The sequence below is a fragment of the Echinops telfairi genome, unplaced genomic scaffold (genome assembly GCF_000313985.2).
Source record: "Echinops telfairi isolate 266 unplaced genomic scaffold, ASM31398v2 ScPeMD7_7407;HRSCAF=8445, whole genome shotgun sequence".
Classification (NCBI taxonomy): Eukaryota; Metazoa; Chordata; class Mammalia; order Afrosoricida; family Tenrecidae; genus Echinops; species Echinops telfairi.
The window spans coordinates 7,644,631-7,645,371 of record NW_022111307.1 but is presented as its reverse complement, the minus strand read 5'-3'; positions in this window follow the sequence as shown (position 1 = coordinate 7,645,371).

The window sequence follows — 741 nt, the reverse complement described above, 5'->3', positions numbered from 1 at the left end:
CCTTTTTCTGCCAATGACCATTTGGGCATTTATAATAACATTCACCGGCCATACAAAACGACCAGCTTAAAGATTAGCCAGCTACATTTGGTCAAGCATTTTTATTAACTCCCCCCTAGTGCAATGGCTGGGACTGCTTCTCCTTGGTGAGGCATGTGATGTTAAGTGATCCCAGTGATTTCACGGCCTAAGGTCTGGATGTTCCCCAGCCCGGATCTAGAGGGATGGAGTTTGGGGTTGACTATGGACTACTTCCTGGGTGGCCCAAACCTTGTTTCAAGAGCCTTTAACTTCAAAGTGGTTTGGGGATGGGGGTGGGGAGTGTGTGTGTGAGCGAGAAGATTAGGGAAGTCCCAGACAAAAGGCCCTGGGTACTGGTTCAGTGTTGCCACCACTTCCCAGTCCCTCCATGGCGCTATGCAGTAGCACTATTTTCAGCCCCGTCAGTAAGCTCACAACGCCATTCTGCACAGTCCACTGCTTCCCGGTGTGAAACCTTAGCCCAGTGGCTCCCGTGGGTTCCTCTCCAGCAGGCAGGCTGGCCCTCAGACTAGTTCCTGGAAACAGTATTGCCCCTCTGCCTGCTCCGCTCAGTCCCTCTCGCAGGGAGTGCTCAAATAATAAAATCAAACATAACAACAGCGACCATGTATTGATCTCCAGCTAGAAGTCAGGCCCCGTGAAAAGATGCTTCCTTTCTCCGATCTCTTCGTTACCACCTTGTCCTGCCTGTTCTGTATC